This window comes from Trachypithecus francoisi, unplaced genomic scaffold (assembly GCF_009764315.1).
Source record: "Trachypithecus francoisi isolate TF-2019V2 unplaced genomic scaffold, Tfra_2.0 Lachesis_group2, whole genome shotgun sequence".
Classification (NCBI taxonomy): domain Eukaryota; kingdom Metazoa; phylum Chordata; class Mammalia; order Primates; family Cercopithecidae; genus Trachypithecus; species Trachypithecus francoisi.
The window spans coordinates 72,461,936-72,473,711 of NW_022681465.1; positions in this window are offsets into that span (position 1 = coordinate 72,461,936).

The window sequence follows — 11,776 nt, forward strand, 5'->3', positions numbered from 1 at the left end:
TAGCAATTTAACATGTATGTATGAACTTGTATCAAAGGACACAGGCACCTCTTGTATCCCTTGTGGACAAACTCCTTAGTTTTTAATTTAAAATGTTAAGCAAGAATTAACACAATAGGCTTTTTGCCTCTTCATTGCTGATCTTCTTTGGTGAACACTCTGCTCCAAGTTGTAAAGAAATCTCAAATTCAATCTTGGGCATATTTCCTTTGGCTTCACTTGTGGCTCGTCTCTAAATAAATATCAGCATTTTGCAACTTTAAAAAATATCAGGAATGCACATTTCTCCATAAAACCCAGGAAATTCTAAGTATTAGAGCCTAATAACTTCATAACTCCATGACCCTTTATGTGGAGGATTAGTGGGCATGGCTTCCCTCCAGTGCATGCTTAGGCCTCTCCATATCGGGTGGTACACATGGCCATCTGGATAGAGGCAACATCGGCTTAGCAGCAACTGCTGTGAGAACTCTGAATTTCAACTCTCTGATGGGAGACTCACATTTTTGAATAGTACATTGCCCTGGAATGCACACTCATGCCACCTGCACTGGCTGGTATGAAGGAAACATGGGTACATTGAATGCACTAAGGAAAGGTGATCCTCGCCCACACAGTCTTGTGGCACAAGTGGGAGCTATGTTAGAAATTTTTCAAGAATGCAGTTCACAGCAATGAGATCTGGTCAGGCAATCTATGTCTTTCCTGGGATAGAGCATAAATACAGTCCCCTCATGGTAAAAATCAGAGGCAGGCAAAAAATAATGAAGAAGTCCTTCACAGAGGAGGAAGCACAAATAGCTGCTAAACATGTGACAAAATGAACAATCACAGTGGTTATCAGGGAAATTTTAGGGAAAACTGCAATAGGTTACCATTTTATGCCAAAATGTGTGAATGGGCATTACATGTCTGATACTACCAAGTGATGGCACGGATGTTGAATAATGGGAAATCTTACACCCTGCTGGTGGGAGTACACATTGGTTCAATTACTTTAGAGAAAAAATTGGCATTATTTAGTCAAGGTGCAAATGCACATTCGCTATGCTCCAGGTAGTTTTTCTATTAGAGCAAATCCCACACAAGCACGCAAGGAGATATATACATGGATATTTGGAGAAAGACTGTTAAAACAAAACAATGAAAACAACCTAGTGTTCATCAACAATGCATACCAAAACTGTAATTAAGTGTTACAACGGGGGTCGGGGGAAAGCGAGGGGAAATGAACAAGTGCTATGTGCATCAACGAGGATGAAGCTCACAAAATGTTAGAAAAAAATCTACTTGTAGACTAATAAATACAATATTTTATTTCTAATATGAAATTTAAAAGTAGACAAAATATATATTTCTCTCACACATGCACAGATATATAATAAAAAGCATAAATATATATATGCGAATACAAAACACAAAATTCAGAATGATGAGTTCTTCTGGCATGGAGAGCACACCTGGGGAAGGATACACGGAAAGTTATCCACTACACTGATGACTTCTATTTCTTAAGCTAGGTGGGTATTCACTGTATTCTTCTTTATATCATTTTGTATGTCTTAAATATTTTATAATGCACTTTAAAACGTTATTTTGAGGTGTCAAAGAATTTCAGAGCTAGAAAGGCCTTAGAAATCATCTAGTTCAACAAATTCATTTTAAACACAATGACAAAGAATTAAAATCAGCAAAGAGGAGGTACAACTGATGCCATAGAAACACAAAGGATTATAAAGGCTATTATTCACATTTACATACCAGCAAATTAGATAACCTAGAAACAACAGATACATTCTTAGAAACAGGTTATATAAGGTTAAATTCTTATAACCTACCTAGACTCGATCATGAGGAAATAGAAAATCTGTACAGACTTATAATTAGTAAGGAGATTGAGTCAGTAATCAAAAATCTCCCAACAAAGAAAAGCCCAAAACAAGATGGCTTCATGGGAGAATTCTAGCAAACATTCGAAGAAGAATTAATACCAATCCTTGTCAAACTCATCCAAAATATTGAAGAAAAGGAAACACTTCCAAACTGATGTTATGAGGCCAGCATTACCCTAATACCAAAGCCAGATAAGGATACTACCAGAAAAAAAACTACAGGCTGGTATCTCTGATGGATATTGATGTAAAAACTCACAAGAAAATACTAGAGAATGGCATACAATAGCACATTTAAAGGAATACGTGGGATTTATCTGTGGGATGCAAAGATAGTTCAATATAAAAAAATTGATAAATATAATACACCACATCAAAAGAACAGAGGACAAAAATGACATGATTATCTCAGTTAATCCAGAAAAAACATTTCACAAAATTTAACACCTTTCATGATAAAAAAGACATTCAACACACTAGTAATAGAGGAAAACTACTTCAACATAATAAAGTCATATATAAAAAGCCCACAGCTAACATCATACTCAATAGTGGATACATAGAGAACTCCTACAACTCAATAACAAAACCCAAATAACCTTAAAAAATGATCAAAGGACGTCAGCAGACATTTGTCTAAAGAAAATAAACAAATGACCAACAGCATATTCACAGATGCTCAACATCACTAATCATTAGGAAAATGCAAAGCAAAACCAGAGTGAGATATTACCTCACCCTCATTAGGATGACCACCATCATAAAAACCCAAAAAAACAAATGTTGATGAGGATGTAGAGTAATTGGAACCTTTGCTCCAATTGTAACAGGAGAAAAAACATGGCTTTACCAGTGCAGTCCTGAAGACAAAGCACTGTTGGTGGGATTGTAAAACGGTGCGGCATGATGGAAAACAGCATAGAGATTACTTGAAAAATTAAAAATAGAATTACCATATGATTCAGCAATCCCACTTCTGAGAATTTTCCCAAAAGAACTGAAAACAGGATCTCAAAGAGACATTTGCACACCCATATTCATGGTAGCATTCTTCATAATTACCAAGGTGTGGAAGCATGCTAAATGCCATTGATAGAGTGAATGGATAAGAAAATGTGGCATACACACACAATGGAATATCATTCAGCTTTTCAAAAGAAGGAAATCCTAGCATATGCTACAAGGTTCACACCTTAAAGATATTAAGTTCAATGAAATAAGCCAATCACAAAAAAAGACAAATATTGCCTGATTCCACTTCTGTGAAGTGTCTAAAGTAATCAGACTCATTGAAACAGAAAGTCAAATGGTGGTTGCCAGAGGCTGGGGACACAGGGAACCAGGAGCTATTCAATGGGTATAGGGTTTCAGTCATGCTGGATGAACATTCTAGAGCTTTGTTTGTTATACAACAATGTGCATAGCATATAGTTAACAATACTGTACACTAGAAAACGATTAAGAGGGTAAGCTTATGTGTTTTCTGGCTGCAATTTAGACAAACAAAAAACACGATGAAAGGAAGGGCCAGAGTGACAGGACAATATGCCCACCATCAGGAAGCTGGCCAAATCCAGATCACTGGCCGTTTTCCTGCTTCTTGCCACCTCCTCTTGTCCTGATTTCTGTTTTATTTGTAACAGCATTTCAGAAATGTGAGGTGGGCTTTAGAGATGATTGCTCTAGAAGAGAATCAATTCTTTGTTGAACCATTGATGTCTCCACTTGAAATGTTTACCTGTATCTTTGTGGTTTGCTCCTTACACTTCAACTAGCTTTTTAAATTGAGTTTGTGGTTTTATTGTAAATAATTATACATTAATATTGCACTCGGCTTTGCCGCCTTTCAAGCACGGAGCTCAAGGTCCTTCTGAGGCAGTTAAAATTCAGGATTTGCTTACCGGATGAAATGGAAGCTACATTATGGGGAGAAAAATTTGAGACCTAGAAAGGGTAAAGAACTTATCTAACATTTCAATGCCATTTTTGTTTGGAGGGGAACAAGTTTCAAGTTTAAATTATTTAAAGCTTCTCCACCCACCCCTCATGTCACAGAATGACGATTTGCTTCACACTGTAGCTGTAGAAAGTAATTAAAATGTAGGAAATAGAGAAGGTTTAATACCAGTGGGCCCACCTTTTGCCCTTGGAAATGACCTCCTCCCCACCAGAGGAGGGGTGTCCTACTCTGACCACATTTCCCTGGTTCTGACACCTTTCTGCATGTTTTCATAACTTTGGAGCAACTGAGACTTTGAGATGAGCGGGAGCATGGGAAGCAGTCCCCAGAGGAGGAATTTCTGCTTGTTGAAAATGAGAAGTGCCCGCAAATGGAAGTTAACAGCAAAAGGTGTCCTGAGTCATCATTCAGTTCTTGCTGTGGCAGTCATAATTCATGATTTCCTGAGCCCTACATAGGTTCCCGAGAATAACGATGGCAGCCTCCTTAGGCACCCATTTGCCAAGCACGGGGCACCGCTGGGCAGACAGCCCCCCTCTGGGAATTGGAGCTGGGCACCTGGTCAGCTGGCCTCCTGGTTCTGCTCAGGTTCTTGGCTGAGAAAACAGAGGCTGCCAGTTCTTTATACCATCTTCCCTGATGATTTGCTTTTTTTTCAGTGAACATGTCTAAGCAGGGTTCCGGAAAAAAAATGTAACTCTGCAACACACAGAGAGGGCTGACAGCTAGCGCAGGGGGTCTGGGCTGGAGGTTTCTCCAAGGCCCTGCTGCCTAGCCACAGACAAGCGGCCTGAGTCCCCCGAGCCCTGGGCCTCTGAGGGATGTCTGCTGGGTGTCTGTTGAGCCCCTGGATCTGTGTTTGGGGCTCCCTACTGGCTGGGGACTCTCGCCTTGCATTCCTTGCCCTCGGTTGTTGATCCCCCTCTGGGCCTCCTGTCTGACCTCTGGGGCCTGGGTGTTGGCCCGGATTTATGACCCTGAGCTTCTTTTTATCTCTTCGGGAAGTAAACGTTTTGGTTGGGAAGTTTTTCAATTTCCTCCTGGCCTGGACCAAACTGCTCATATTTCCAAGGGCAAGATTCCCCTCTCCTCACAGGTCCTTGTGCCCTGAAGTGTAATTAGGAGCCTCACTCCACCTGCAGACAGGCTCCTGCAAATGCTTTGATGGTGCCTGTTCTATGCTTACCCAAACCTCACATTCGCGGAGTAGAGTTATTGGTTTTGTTTTCTTTTTGTTTTTTTAGCAGCTGTAGACACAAGCCACTCCCCTGCAGGCCTCCTCCTCTGATTCCCAAAGGAAAAGACCTTTCCAAAATGTATATGAGGTGCAGGGGCACAAGTTCTTGAAGCTGGATGACCGTCGATTGCTGTCCCCTAAGTGTGCCCTACAAGACAATTACAAACTCTCCTGAGCCACTGTCTCTAAGGAGAGGACCAGAAACCAACACTTTTACCGAGTACCCCAGGTCCTTCTGCTGCACCCAAAAGCTTTAGAACCACTGCTGTAGAAACTGTGCAGCAGATGGAATGGGGCGAAGTGAATCTTAGTCCTCTTGCTTTTAATCCCCTTGAAACCCTATAGCATTGTTCTCAAGAAAAGAACATGAACCCAGGACAGTCCAGCCGTGTCACATATTGGGCCTCTCACCAATAACAGTGCTCCATGGTTTTTTTTTTTTTTTTTTTTTGCCAAAAAGTTTTCATCCAATTACACACACACCCTTTTTTTTTTTCCTCCACAGTGTCCCGTCCTTCCAACTCCCATACTCACCCTCCCAAGGAGTTTCCCTCTTAGCCTGGTCCCCGACACGATGTCATTTGAAAGTCAGGGCATCCCTTTTATACCGTCGTGAATATCTTCCAATCTGATGGGTCCTTTTATCCTGAAACTCTTCACCCGCTTTCCACCCCAGCATAACTTCACCCACCACTGAAGTACCGCCAGCCGGCTCAGGAGGGTGAGCGGCAGCTGTTGCCCTGTTTAGGGCAGGAAGTGAAGAAGAACATGATATTCAATTAAAACTGCAGGGGGAATTCAGTGAGACAGCAGGGTCTAATGGAGACTGATGGCCTGGGAGACCAGCCGGTCTGAGTTCCATTCCCATCTCTGCCACCGGCTCACAGGGGTGACCTTGGGTCTGTCACTAAAACTTTCTGGGCCTTCGTTTCATCTGAAAAATGGTAGTGATGATACCTGCATCCTCACAGGAATAGTTATGAGGATTAGGGAGATTAGAAAAATACACAGGGCTCTTTTGATCCCTTCAAAGTCAGCAGTGAAGGATGGATGGATGCAGAAAGCAGTCTTAGGCTAAGTAGAATTGGCTGCCAACAACAGGATGTGATTTGAGGTGTAATCAAAAGTCGGCCGGCACTGAGATAGCTCCCCTAGCAGACTGAGCTGCTCTGAAATCCCACTGCTGGACTGGAGAGCCAGGTTAAAACACAAGCATGACGACTCGCAGCAATACCATACCATCAGCCTTTGCATGAGTTAGCTGGAGTAGGTTGCTGGTTTCCCAGGAGAAAAAAAAAAAAAAAAGGGCCCTGAGTGATTGAGGCCCTAGAACAGGTAACTACAACTGGCAGAGAGTTTAGATACAAAGAATGCAAGAACTCAGAGTCAGGGGAACTGTGGTTAGGGACTTTGTGGGTAGGGGAGTGGTATGAGGAGAGTGCCAGAGCCATGGAGAATGTTAATTACAGAAGCTGATTTTCAAAGTACTACAATAGGCCCAGCACAGTGGCTCATACCTGTACTCCTAGCACTTTGGGAGGTCGAGGCAGGCAGATCTCTTGAGGCCAAGAGTTCAAAGCCAGCCTGGCCAAATGGCAAAATCCTGTCTCTACTAAAAATACAAAAATTAGCTGGGCGTGGTGGCACGTACCTGTGATCCCAACTACTCAGGAAGCTGAGGCAGGAGCATAGCTTGAACCTGGGAGGCACAGGTTTCAGTGAGCCAAGATTGTGCCATTGCACTCCAGCCTGGGTGACAGAGCAAGACTCTGTCTAAAAAAAAAAAAAAAACTACAATAAATGATAGATCATTCATCCCAGTAAGAGCCTTCCCTGGGTAATATCTGATGTCTGACTTTCCTTAAGACACTGTAGGTATCACTTCTTGATAACTTTTGCTCTTTATAAAACTGGCTATGCTATATTATATGTTCATGACACCAACAAAAAGCATTGCCTTCGTGAAAGTGCTGTGATGCTGATGATTGCAGCTGTGCTGACCAATATGATTTCAATTTCAGTCGGTACCCATTTGTTGGGTGTCATCACACTAGGGAGCATGGTGGGGGAGGAACAGCATGGGATTTGGCGTCCTGGGGCTTGGGTTGGATTCCCAGCTCTGTCACTTCATTCTGGAACCTTGGATACTTAAGCTTTCAGAGACCCAGTTTCAGCTGGTAAATTGGGATAACAGACCTACCTCACATGCTTTCCAGAGGATCAAATGAGGTGATGCCGTGTGAAAAAGCCATGCTGGATGTGACAGAGGGCTACACAAAGGTGAGCTGCTGTCTCAATCAGGACAGGCTGGGGTGTGCTGCTGTAACAAATAAATAATAATCTGACATTTTAATGGCTGCATGTCAGCCACAAGTCAGCCTAAGGTGTGCTTTGCTTATCAGAGTCACACAGAGACACAGGCTCCTGGAGGAGCCCTTAGCAGCTAGGTCAGGGGAAAAAATCATGGTAGAGTCTGCATTGGCTCTGAAAGCTTCTGCTTATCTTTCATGAGCCACAGAATGTCACATGGCCACACCGACTTCCAGTGAGCAGGGAAGTGCCATCCTATTATATGTCAGAAGGAGACAGAGTTGGAATATTTATTCACAGCCTATGACCCAAACAGTTGTTACTCGACAAGGCTGGATAAGAGGTCTTTGTCCTCAAGATGCTTATCAGAGCTCAACTCAAGATCCCTACCCAGGGGTTTTGGAAACATCTCTAGGAAAGTGTACCCTCTTCTTTCTGCCATGGATCCCTGCCCCTGCCTCCCCACCACACAGCCAGGGCCTCATCACTTTTAGCTACCACATTAACGGCTTTGCTAAAGGCAGCTAGAACACCCACCTGCTTCCCTGGCCTCTGCCACTCTGGCTGTAAAATAACCTCCAAGGCCTCTCTTTCGGAGTTGAGTCTTCCCTTTGTCCTTCACCCAGATGTCGAGGAGAGGTGCCCAGGTGGCCAGGTTCGTGACGACTCCCTCAGGCTGCAGCTAATTGCACCATGCTTCAATGCAGCTAGGAGGAACAGCTCTTCGCTTGCCCAGAGCCCTTCTTGTACCAGATGCCTGCTGACCTTCCCATGGCCCAAGATCAGGTCTTTCTGCCTTTAGGGAAAGAAAGAAACAGGAAAGCTTAGCTCATTTGGCCTCTCTCACCCCAGGCTAGAACCATCTTTCTGTTCTTCTGCTGGAGCAGAGACATCTCTGTAGCTCCCTTCTCCATCACCCAGAGAGTCCTAGCGTGGCCTGAGACTCACCAAAACCTTTTTCTTCCTTCCTCTTGAGTGGTGTCCCTTCTCCTTGGACACTTTAGTTGGAGTCCTGAGAGACAGAATGAAAGAGTTTAATGTAATACTATTAGTAATAGCAGTAAATATAATAGGTTACCATGTGCTAGGCTCTGTTCTGAGTGCCCTGCATATATTAACTCATTAAATGTTCACAAGAAGCCTATGAAATCGGTATTATTAATAGCCCCACTTTAGAAATGAGGAAGAAATGGGCTCAGAGAGGTTAAATAGGTTGTTCGAGGTCACACAGCTAGTATGTGGCAGAGCTGAGATTTAACCAAGACCGTGTGACTACAAAGCTCATACAGATCTGTTTTTATCATGGCAATTAGGTTTACAGTGGTTGAGAGACATGGTTGAAGTTACAGATTGCAAGGGCGCCTTTGCTCCTGGTGCTCGCAAGATGGCATTCCCGGTGTATTAGGAGGTCGTGCCTGCCCTCTGCTGGTCGTGAATGAGCATTGCCACTCAGAGTATGTGGACGAGAACCCGCCGGGGAAGCACTTCATAGATATCTCAAAGAGAGTAAACTGGCAAATAAACTTGCAGCTTACGTGCAGCAGTGGCATATTGACTGTTTCTTTCCCTCTGGTTTTGTGTGTTTTACATTTATTTTCTTTCTCCTGGAAAAAAGAAAAAGAGGAAAAAAAGCAACCAGGCAGCTCTCCACCTCTGAGAACAAGCAGAAGAAAACCACAATTATGCAACTATCAAATAATAAATCGATGTGTTTATTGTCATGGAGATTGCAGTGTAGTACTAGATGCCCAAAATGTCATCCTAAACAGATGTAAAGGCACATTTTCAGTCGTTCATATCTAAGGGTAAAATAGTTTCCTAAATTAATCAGGATATTCTTCCACGATCGAACGTTGCATGCAAAAAGATTCTTCTTTTAAAAGTTCAGCCGTTTTGAATTATCTATGCTCAAATAGAAATTTTGTGTCACTTTCTGATTTGCTGTAGAAAGACAAAGGTGGCCGTCTCTGACTAGGCTTCAATGCAAGTCAGCTGGAGACAGAGCACATAGCATTACAGGGACGCAAGGTTTTTGGGCTCGTAGGAGTGACTACTCTTAAGGGGACAATCTGGCTTCTTCGAAGGCCCCCAACCAAGAGGATCCCTTCAGACAAGGTCAGTCCTGCCCACTAAATCTTTATGGGGAGGGGAGTAGAAGGGAGAGGGAACACTGACGCAAAAATCTAATCCTGAAAGCTGTCCCTGGGGATTAACCAGCTGAAGCCTAGTATTAGTCAGTTCTCACAGTGCTATAAAGAATACCTGAGATTGGGTAATTTGTAAAGGAAAGAGGTTTAATTGACTCACAGTTCCACATGGCTGGGAAGGCCCCAGGAAACTTACAATCACAGCAGGAAGTGAAGGGGAAGCAAGGCACTTCTTAACTTGGCGGCAGGAGAGGGAGAGAGAGCAAATGGGGAAGTGCTACTTTTAAACAGATCTCGTGAGAACTCACTCATGATTACAAGAACACCATGGGGGAAATCTCCCCCACGACCCAATCACCTCCTACTGGGTCCCTCCTTGGATTACAATTTGAGATGATATTTGGGTGGAGACACAGAGCCAAACCATATCAAGCCTCTTGTAACAGGTACGTGGCCTGAGGAGTCGTGGCCTGAGGACTGATGGCCTCTGAAGGTTGGATCTTCCGCTCCCAGACAGAGAATTGTCCGCATTTATAGTTCTTAACTTGGGTATTTAAAGTTTCCCTCCCTGAGAAGTTTGAACAAGTTACAGGACATAGGTCACACCCACAGCAAAACTTTCATTGATCAGGACTCGCGTGTATTTTTCACCCCCTGCCAACACACGCTACTTAAGTAAATGCGAAAACCTCAAGAAAACTGCTGATCAGAAGATTTAGTAAAGCAGACCTACTTTCAGGACATACCTTAGGATCTGTGCATATTCAGATATCCTGCATACCATGATTGGACCAGGTACATTTATATCATGACCTTGGCTAACTTTTTCTCATCTATGCTCACTGCTTCAAATAATCGCCTCAACATGGGACACTTGCAAGTCTACTTCCTTACTACTGCCTCTGTCCTGGGATCTGAATTGGCATTTCCAATTACCTGATGGGTAGCTCCATCTAGATGTCCCCCCAGGACCCACACGCAGCATGTCCAGAGCTGACCCAAGCATTCCATCCCTGAAAGTCCCCTTGACTGTTTTATTTCTTTTAATGTCATCACAATTCTCTTTGGGATTCCAGCTCAAAGCCCCAAACTCCTCCACTTTGCCTCACACTCTGTCCCACCCAATGGACCTGACCAGTTGCCAGTCTCTCTTACCTCTGTGCCTTCTTGACCTTCCCCCGTCATGACTCCCTCCTGGCATGACATCCTGGACAAGGGGGAGTTTCAGAGCCAGACATGGGTTCAAATCCCAGCTCCATTATTTATTGCATACCTGAATGTGGACTTTTTCCCTTAATTTATTTGAACCTCATCTGTAAAATTGAAACAAATATGTACCTCATAAGAGTAATTGTGAGATCAATCAGATAATAAAGATTAAATGCCTGGTATAGGGTGAATGTTAAAGACACGTTATTTTTCTACCCTCTCATCCAGGCCTCATTATTTCTCACTGGGGCTAACTTTGAGTAGCCTCCTAATTCATCCTTGCCTCTTTGCTCTCCATCACAAGCATTGATTGCATACCCACTACTTACCAGGCACTGGGCTAGTCACCTGGAAGAGAAACATTAAACAAGTCCACCAGGCCCTGCCCCTGTGAGGCTTACAATTCAATGGAGAAAGTAACATTCTCTCCTTCCTGTGATTTATTTTCACTCTTGTACCTGATGGATCATGTCATTTTTCTACTCAAGACTGTCAGTGGCAGCCCGTTTCCCATGTCATAAGATATATCTTTCTTTGGCTGGCATTTAAGCCCTTCTGAATTAATAAAGTTCTCATTTGCTTTTGTGGCCCAATTTCCTTCCACTGCCCCTATGTATATCCTCCTTTCTGTCCAAGTAGAATGACTTGTCAATCCCAGTATAATGGACATTTGTCTTTTTAAAAACTACTGATCCTTGTGACATCTTTTCTGTTTCAAAGAAATCTCCATGAGTGAATCTTGGTGAAAGGCAGAAACTCACAGTCCTTCTCTTCACTGGGTGGATACTAGGATGTAAGCAAATAAACCAGGCTCAGCCAGTCAAAAACTCTACTCAAGATTCTGAGTTTTGGGAAAGTGGCATCGTATCAGAAGATACACGCAGAGTATTTAACTCGAGAGATTATAGTGAAGAGAATGTTTACAGAGGTATAGTCAGGGTTAGAAAAACAAACAAAAGATGGTGAAGTTCCTTTGTCCCAGAACTAGCAATGCCCTTGGGGTTCACTTATAACGATGAAT